Genomic DNA, 9,569 nt, shown 5'->3' with positions numbered 1-9,569 from the left:
GATACAGTATATTTAGGCAAGGACCATGAAGTCGGTTTTTTGGGGAAATATACCTTGAAAATACCATTTTTTTGCTTATTTACCATGGTACCTTATTTTTGTACTCGCACCATGATTCTTTGAAGTACTTTGTAAATATATGGTACATTAATATGGTAAACATTTGAAACCTCTGTGTTGTCATCTGATGCGATCACTGTACCATGGTACACCTGTATCTTTTTATTACATAAAGTTATACTTTTAGATGAAACAATATTTTAACAGTATTATGCACTGAGTGATTATGCACAATAAGACCAGGGATGTTTAAGCAAATAGATGGGGCCAATTTCGATTTATTGTTGTCTTTAAGAACTTTCATTTCAGAAGAAACAGTTCACATTTAACAGCTTTGACCTTTTCATAATCACAAACGAATTTCAGTGCAGTAAAACCCAACAAGCATCTCCCTTCGCTTTTCTGGCATCCTTTTGAATCTGAACTCCTATCTTCTAAATCTGTGGCAGGCAAGCGACGCTAACTCATTTTCAATTTCACGAGGTGTCCAGATCGTGCTCGCTGAGTTGGCTGGACTGAGCTTATTTCCATAATTACACAGCACATGCAAATGCTCGGTGACAATGGTATGAAAAGAAATGCATCTGGAAAACTGCATCATTTCATGATGGGAAAACATTCTTTTGAGATGGAGAAAGATTATTTTTTTACGCCTTAAGAATAATGCACTCAGGTTGTAAGGTAAACAGAGGAATCAAAATCTCCAGCTCCAAAGCATCTAACAAACAATATATTTGATGGATTTGTCTTTATTTGCTTGAAATAAAATGCATTATGTGCTCATGTTAATATACAGAACCTTATTGTAATGCATTAAATGTTAAGAGTATTGTTTAATCACCAAATTTTTAAACTACACTAACCATAATCATAAGAAAGATGGACCAAAAAGTAATCGTTGTTACTAAAGTAAAGAAAAAGTCAAAAAATATTTTGTTCAGTCAATGTACATTTTCATTAAATATTAGCATTTTAAATATATTGTTTTATAATCAATACTTTTGACTAAGTCAATAATATTGTCTTATTTTATAATAAATATAAAAATATTTTGATTATATTGTTTCAATCATACTACTACTACAACTACTAATAAAAAGTACTCAGTCTTGTAATTCTTCTGATTTCAAAATGCTTTTGCTTCAGATTAAATATCTCAGAGCTTGTTGGCTGCTTCAATGCTTGAAACTCTTTACTGAATTTTCTTAACACCATATGGGGGAAAAAATAATGAGAATAATACTAGAAGCAAGGTCACTGAAAAAGTGAGTGGTCTCTGTTACGCTCTATTGCAGCAACAAAGAATTCAGTCTAATCTCATTTGCTTTTAATTTGAGAAATACTCCACAAGGTCAGGTCATAAGGCCGGTGGACTGGTGTAAAAAATGATCTGTGATGGACTCCAGTATTTCTTTCAATTCCCTCAATCTGTGTGAGATCTGTGAGAGACTGGGACAACCCTTTAGGCCACTCACATATCAGCTGATTAAATATGTATTCCATGCTGTGTTTGGCTCCCGATGGGTTTTGGACTGATGTGACATGCTTTGATTTGTCAGACGCTGTGGAGAAATGTGGCACAGTAGAGTGTCCTGTCCTTCAGGGGATATGTAGTTGTGACTTTGAGTGTAGAAATGATGTTTCACCGAGGTCTGAAGCCTGTCTGTGTCAAACAGAGACTGATATTTGTCTTTGATCACATGGAAATGGATTCTGAACAAAAGCCGACTTAAAAATTAGATCACATGGAAGTTTGGACCCCATCTCTAAACCTATTATGTAGTCATAGTTTTGCAAAGTAAATTATTTATCATTACTAACCATGAAAAGCAAAATTATTTTAACCTTGTCGCAGTAATTTAAAATTCATACCCTTCACACATTATAATGAAAAATGAAATAACCTCTGATGTTTACTTTCACAGTGTTTTGTGTCAAACCTGATACATTACTTAAAGATTTAAAGATTAGTATAAAAATGATTCGATTTTTTGTTAAAAAAGAAATAATAATAATAATGATAAAATCAATCCAATCAATCAATCAATCAATCAATCAATCAATCAATCAATCACCAATGGATCCACTGCAGTGAATGGGTGCCATCAGAACCAAACAGCTTATAAAAATATCACAATAATCCACAAATATTTTTCACTTTAAACTGTTGTTTTCAACTAAAATATGAGTCCTTTATCCATAATATTGCTTTCTACAGTAAAAGTCATCTCGTCTGAATCAGGAGAGAAATATGCACAGATTGAGCACCGTTTACAAGCAAAAACAGTCCAAAATGGTTCTAAACAAATATGCCAGGGGGCAACGGGTTGGACTTTTTCACTGGAGGAAGCGTTATAATGCATACCATTTTAAAGTTAAAATGGCTTGATGGATTTGTTTCTTACAAACACACAAGTTGTGTGGATTGTTGTGATTTTTCTATCAGCTGTTTGGACTCTCATTCTGACGGCACCCATTCACTGCAAAGGATCCATTGGTGAGCAAGTGATGTAATGCAAAATTTCTCCAAATCTGTTCTGATAAAGAAACAAACTCATATTCAGTTGGATGGGTTGAGAGTGAGTACATTTTCAGCAAATTTACATTTTTGGTTGAATTATTCCATTAATATGCAATTAAGTTTCTGAAAACATTACATTCAGTTAAGTATATTCTTTCAATAATAAGTACTCCAAGTATAATAAAGTGTTACAAAGGCAGAGGAACATGGCATTGTTTCCTGAGAATCAACCTGCCTCAGATTAGTGCTGCACCGTAGAGAAAAGTAGCAATTATTGCTGAGGGTTTCATTCCAGTTTTTGGCTTGATTCATTACAATTTGGCACCAGCAATTAAACATCTTACTTAAACCAAACTCTTATGCAGTCTCAACTTGGAGGTGGGTGCCAAGACAATGAGCGCTGTGCATGCAGAAAATTAATTATGAAGTTAATCATGAAACAGAGGGAAAATTAGCAAGCTAAGTCCCAAGACACCAGGCTACAGTACAGCATGCTGTGTCAAAACAGATCCAGCCATTGATCCTGGTTGTTCATTGGTCAGTGCAGCATTGGTGTGCTAAAATACATAACGTAGTTTCTTTACCTTCCTTTTCCGCATCATGTCTTTCAAAGCCATTTATCTGTATTCTCAATACAGAATGGCTTCAAAGGCCTTATTGCAAAAGTATGTGTACTGAGTCACGTATGAAGCACTTTATAACTTTCAGCACGTCACAAACAAACATGATTCCATCTGTTTCAAAAGCAGAATAATGAGTTTCAGAGCGGTGAGGGGAAGACAGCGTCTCTGGTGTGCGCTTGCATCTGTTGTGAAAAACAACAGCAAGAGTTTCCTGCTTGGCTGAGCTTTGTGGATCACAGGTGGACTGTATTACACCTGAGTGAAGGAGAACGAGCGAGATTATCATGGTGTGGGAGATGCTGGGAAAGAGAGAAACATGAAGAAAAGGATTGTAAACAAGACAAGCAGTAAGGGGTTTTGTCTCAGATGTTGCTCCTAAAAATCCTTGAACTGGAAACATAAATAAGAGCTATAAAATTTCACTACAAAACATGTCCCCGAAACTGTAAATAAAACAGATTATTAGAGTATGTTTTTTCATAACGAAATTCACCAATTATTTTTGTTTTGTAGTAGTCAAAAACATGTTTCAGTATGTATATAAATTGTTAGTTTATAGTTGCCGCGGGTTGTTTTTCATGTCCGCGGGTTGAAGCGACCCCAATAACGCAATATTTAGCCCCTGAAATGCGAATTTTACCGGGGAACCCCCCCAAAAAATTTGTGTTTTACCCCCCAAAACGATTTTTAACGTTTCAATCTCCAAATGCGATTGAGCTAGTTTTGGGCTAGTTTTGAGTAGCAATTGACCTATCGTAAGCCCCACCCCCCTTAGTTACTGTTGCGAACTCGGACAAACAAACAGAGTTGCTAACTGTCTTACAATGACAGCTGTCAGTGTGAAAACCTTGTCCCAAGATGTTTTTGATAAATTTTGGACACAAGACCACCATTCAAATGGGACTTAAATATGCCATGGAGGGATATATATAAAAGATTTTAAAATCATTATTCAGCAGTGCATAATTGACCTATCGGTAAGCCCCGCCCCCTTAGTTACTGTTGAGAACTCGGACAAACAAACAGAGTTGCTAACTGTCTTACAATGACAGCTGTCAGTGTGAAAACCTTGTCCCTATATCTTCTTGATAAATTTTGGACACAGAAGGACCACCATTCAAGTGGGACTTAAATTTGCCATGGAGGGATATATAAAATATTTTAAAATAAATATTGTGGGTATTAAAGGAACACTCCACTAATCTATGCTAAGCTATGCTAATCTATGCTAAGCCTATTTTCAAAAATAGTGGAGTGTTCCTTTAATTTGGAAGTGAGGGTTTACAGTTCACAATGCAAGCGGGAGAAGTCTCATGTTACGTTCGTCACGATCGCAGATAACAACATCCCGGATCATGTATCGCAGGGTGTGATTAAATTAATTTACATTTAACCAGTTTAATATGAAGAGATAGTGAAATGTAGACCTTTGTTTGTGTGTTTTTGCCATAGACTGTATAAACACGTTTTTGATTTTGCTCCGTTTTGTTTGGGTTTAGGAAATAGAATAAAATAAATTCCATTGCCTATCCTCTCAGGATACCTGGAATCACTTTTACAAGTACCCCAGGCACATCGTTTTTTTTTTTTTTTTCATTTTTGAAGCATAAACCACATAAAAACGATGCAAGCTTCGGATCTTCCAATGTTTCTCTATGGCGCTGAAACCTACAGATGATACTCGACTGCCATTGGCTCATCTGTGTTCGAGGGGAGAGGCTTACCGATAGGTCAATTGGGCAGGTTTTGTTGTGAAAACCTGGCAACCCTGAAGTAAGCATAAGTTGGTGAAAAATTCACAAACTATTCTTTTTGACACATAAAATATTATTTTTGCCTTTTACTTTATTAAACTCAGCAAATATGAGGAGAAGACAAGGAGGCGGACATTTTGGAAAATAATATAATATGAATATAATAACAAATAATACTTTATGGGGCAGAAGAGATTGTAGAGATTATATAATTGTATAGAGATCGTAAAAAGATTTTTCAGAAAAGTATTGATCATGGCAGTGATGCAGAGTCCTTAGGAAACTATGTATTGTAAGGTCCACACACACTGGTCCAAGGAAGGTATCCAGTGGTGGATGAAGGTCACTTGCGTGTTCGGTCTTTTCAGCGCGCAGTTATTCAATTTAGGTTTAACTCAATCTGACTCCATTTTATTATGACCTTGAATTTTGGTTGAAAAGCAAATTGGTTGTTTGTCGGTCTCTAATTATTCTGAAATTTGATTATTCTAGTTAACTCTTTACTTTGTATTTTCTCGTTCATTGGGAATCTATGTTATTTAGGATGCCTCACGGCGGCCGCTATGCGTGGGCTCCACGATCACAAAACTCGCCATTCTAATCCTTATTCAGAGGTTTGTGGCTAATACTATTTAATATACCTTAAATAGTAGGTCTGTTTAGCCCCCTACAGTCACCCATGTAATACTCAAACATTAATCAGCGGTTCTTCTAGACCACTTTTGTCTAGACCCCGACAGCTAATATAGCTTCATACAACTTAATTAACTCTGAAATCATATACATGGTTAACGTAACTGAGTACAACTTAAACTAAGGTCCGGCGGTTAGTTAGATGTGCCCATGACCTCACCTGATGTGCCCATGCTATGCACATAACCCTGGACGCAGTTTTGCGGAAGCATACTCCTTCACTTAATCTACTTGAGGAATAAGTTCAAGAAAAGTTAAGAATAAATCAAATATAACAATTTATTATTTGTCAGGTAAACTTATTTATTATCAGTCAGGTAAATATGTATTATGCCAATTATCTCCACAGCCAATTCAACGATATCAAATCAATACAAGACATCAAATTCTCAAAGACAAATCTAAGAGTAAGATGCATACTTGTCTTTTAGAGAAATACATAGTGTGAAGTGTGTGGACACACTTCACACTACGGGCTTTCTGGTTGCAGAATCGCCCTGATCCTTTTGGAAAAATACATAGTACAGAGTGTGTGGAGACACTCCATACTACGGGCTCTCTGACTACAGAATCGTGCTGATCCTTTTGCTGCAATCCTTTAAATACAAAACCAAGATAAAACATCCCCCAAATGGAGGCATGTACAAACAATTGGAATCTGGGTGGCTAGTTTACACCTCAATGGGAAAAAAAGGTAATTTGCATGGAATGACCCTCTACAGTAATCAAAGTATATTTTAACTCTTAGGATCTGGATTATCTTTTAGTCTACTTTTGTAAGATTAAGACCATTGTACCACTCACCCTGAGACTATTCAAATGAAACCAAACATGACTGTAAATATTATTTGCATTCATATAGAACATTATACTATTGACCATTCTGATTGAATCAAGTGGAGGGAGAATATGAAAAGGCACTGATGCATATGTGAGAGAGGCGTTTCCTGCACCACCCCTCTGTGGGGTGTCTTGAAGATGCCAGTGTATTGTCTGTTTCTCAGGAGATCAAAGTATCTGAGTTTCTTTTATCCTTACAGTATCAAATATACTACAACTTGATAGGGTTAAAATATAAGTAGCCTCAAAATAGCTTCATTTGCATTACTATCATAAACAGTTGAGATACAAAAGAAATCTAATTTGATACGGCGTTGGTTCCAGAGGGTTGATCACCCTGATCTAATGTAAGAACGCTGATCGTGTCTTGGTTGATCTTACAGCATCATCAAATACGAAATCGATGAGCCTCACGGGAGCAGAAACCAATTAGTAGCACATCCCATTCAGGCCTGTTGCTCGGTTACGCACTCTCTCCACATGTTAATGCGACTCCTCATCTACCTGTTCCTCACGCAAGAGCTCTTGTGGGTAAAACAGAAGGGAGATGAGAAGATTCTGCTGACAGCAAATTTGTACATCAAAACACATTACCGTAAGAGGCCGCTTCACAGAAGCGTGAGGATGTTTAAAAGGAGAGAAATATGAAATGGTAGGGTTTGTTCGCTTGCAGTTTTTTGAGGAACCTCAAAGGAACTCCCTGAGGAGGTCCTGGTTTCCATAGCGAGCAAAGAACACAAGATGTTCTGGAGCAGCAGGAGTTTTATTAACCCTGAGGATTATGTCCCCTTGGCATCTATAAAGCTCTGAAATATTCAGCTTGAAATGTTTGTAAGATCCAAAATCCATCCGCTGTTTTAGTCTACCATGGAAAAATTAGCTTTATTGAAGAATGTGGAAAAATAAGGGCAAAATTTGAGTTAAAGTTTTGGGATTTAGTTGCATGTTTGGTACCATCACATTTATTTACATTTAACACTTTTAAATGAAATCTTCAAATACGATATTCTAATGTAAAAAAAAATATTATTTAATACTAAATAATCCAATTTATTAACAATTTAGAAGAGTCTAAATCTATTTGCCGATCAGTACAACTAGAAGGAAACAAAATGTCTGTGAAGTTGAAAAGGTGAACTGCTGGTTTGATTAAATCTTGCCCGAAAGTGTGCAAAATTTACAAAGCCCCCATTTTGAAGGATTTATAGGCCTTTTGGAGGCTCCATACTCCATACAAAAACTAGATAGATAGATAGATAGATAGGTTTGACTAATATGAAATTATAGATAGATAGCTAGATAGATAGATAGATAGATAGATAGATAGACAGATAGATAGGTTTGACTAATATGAAATTATAGATAGATAGATAGATAGATAGATAGATAGATAGGTTTGACTGATATGAAATTATAGATAGAGTGTGTGTGTGTGTGTGTGTGCCAGAGCGAGGGATAGAAAAAGTGGTGTGTGTGTGTGTGTGTGTGTATTGTCCTATTCCCCTCGTCTCTCTCCCCCACTGCTGGCTATTGGAGCAGCTGTCGAAGTGGACAGGAAGGACTAAAGGGCATGGACCTGTTTGAGCTCATTTATAACAAGGTGCAACCTCAGGCATTTAGAGTCCCGGTGTCCTCTGTCTTAAAACACTTCCTCATTACTTCACTTCCTGTACGAGTCAATAACTTCTGAATGAATAACACTTATTGAAATGTGACATGCTATACTATATTGTATAATATGTGGTGCACACTGTATTAGCACACCTTATGTACCTTACAGTTACGATATAATCAAAATATAGAAGGACTCTTTGAATCATTATTTTAATAAGCTAATAAAAAAATGTTACCCCTGACATTTTACTAAACTTAGGTTAATTGTTAGTTTAACATTTGTATTGTATTAACATGGTCTTGACTAATTAGCATCTAGAATCTGTCCATTTAAAATGTACAAAAACATATTGACTCTATGTCTATCCTAATTCTGCGATATAAAGCCTATTACAATTACTTACTAATGCATATTAGCATGTAGCTAAGCTAACAATGTGGTACTCTAAACATAAAAATACATAGCACACAGCAATATTGCACAAAGTCTCTCTTAGCTTTTTCAGTCTGCCAAATGAATTTGTTTTTCACTTAACTCATTGTAATGCATTCTGGGATTTCTTAAAATTGGACTAAAACAAGGTACAGTAACTTAGAAAGAAACATAATATTTCCCGTTTCCTTCTGGAATCTTCATTTCCTCAAAATGCTGTTTAGTTAGGCAGCGTGCATGGTTTTGGAACATATTAGCTAGTATGTAGCATTTTTATTTTCACAAGTCTCACTCGTTGAGGACCATTTAAATGTGAAGCGGGCTTTTATCTGGATTGAATTGTTCGACCACAATAAACCATTCCAGCCTCTCTGTCCTTCCTGAGCCCTTTCCTTCCTCTTGGAGGACTGTCAGAATGGCAGGAACTCACTATTTTGTTTTCTTCCCTAAATCCTTTTTGTATTGACATCCTTACACACACGTGTACACACATCAACTCAGACAGACTAGCTTCAGTCGGCTTAAAGCCTTTGTGTGTGTGCTGTAAGGTACATTGTGTGAGAACTGAGATTTTGTAAACCGTCATCTAAAAATAATGTCAGAAATTACAAAACTAATTAACATTATGAACATCAGGCGTTAGTAATTATGGTGAAAGTGACCTTTTTTAACACAAAGTGAGCTCCAAATAATTTTTTTCTGTTGTTGTTGATGTTGTTTCACGGATACAATAGTCTTGAATTTTAAACTGAAGGCGTTTGATGTGGATGAAAAAGTTTTTGGTCAAAACATTACTTCCTTGTGTAGTAAATAAATTGATGTTCACTTGTTCTGGGAAGGATCCTATTTTTTTGTTAACTTCTGCAATCCTGACATCTACTGGTAGAAAAGTAACACTACAGTTTTGGCACTCAACAAACCTGAGTAATCATCTAGATTATGTAATGATTCCCCAAAGATAAATAAAATTCTTCAAAATATTGCAATTATTCACAGTTTAATATATATCCGTGTGTGTATGATTTCCCTCA

The sequence above is a fragment of the Sinocyclocheilus anshuiensis genome, unplaced genomic scaffold (assembly GCF_001515605.1).
Source record: "Sinocyclocheilus anshuiensis isolate Anshui unplaced genomic scaffold, SAMN03320099.WGS_v1.1 scaffold273, whole genome shotgun sequence".
NCBI classification, from domain to species: domain Eukaryota; kingdom Metazoa; phylum Chordata; class Actinopteri; order Cypriniformes; family Cyprinidae; genus Sinocyclocheilus; species Sinocyclocheilus anshuiensis.
Note: the sequence above shows the minus strand (reverse complement) of the source record.